Here is a 587-nt window from a genome sequence, read left to right on the forward strand (position 1 = left end):
GTGGCGTTTTCCCCGTTACATTTAACGGGAAAAAACGACATGAACTTTTTCCCATACCTAATAAATCATATATGTAATATAAAAGAGATCTCATTTGTAAATGTTTGTAAAATACTATTGTATTGTATAAATGGTATAATCTACGTCTTTGTCAATAAATTGTTGTACAAATAATTTATACCACACATATTTTTTATAGCTAAAAAATATTATATTAATAAACATACTTTATTATTTATATTTAACCCATATTGAATTAAATAGAGATATATTCTCAACATTCATAATAATTAGACATATTTCTTTTTATAAAAATGTATCAAGATATCGTTATACAAGATATCGTTATACAACTATTCATAATAGCATAATATAAAAGCAGGGAATATGGGAAAGCGTTTTTTATATTAACATTGCTCTGATATAAATGTATATGAAAACATTAAATTTACACAGAACTGTTGAGTTGATATATTAGTTACAATATCCAATAAATGACAGTCGCAAAAATTTAAATCCAACATCAATACTAACAAAAAAATAAAAAATATGAAATGATATGGGTGTCTATGAAGTTAGCACTGCAT

This window comes from Atta colombica, unplaced genomic scaffold, assembly GCF_001594045.1.
Source record: "Atta colombica isolate Treedump-2 unplaced genomic scaffold, Acol1.0 scaffold15, whole genome shotgun sequence".
NCBI lineage: Eukaryota > Metazoa > Arthropoda > Insecta > Hymenoptera > Formicidae > Atta > Atta colombica.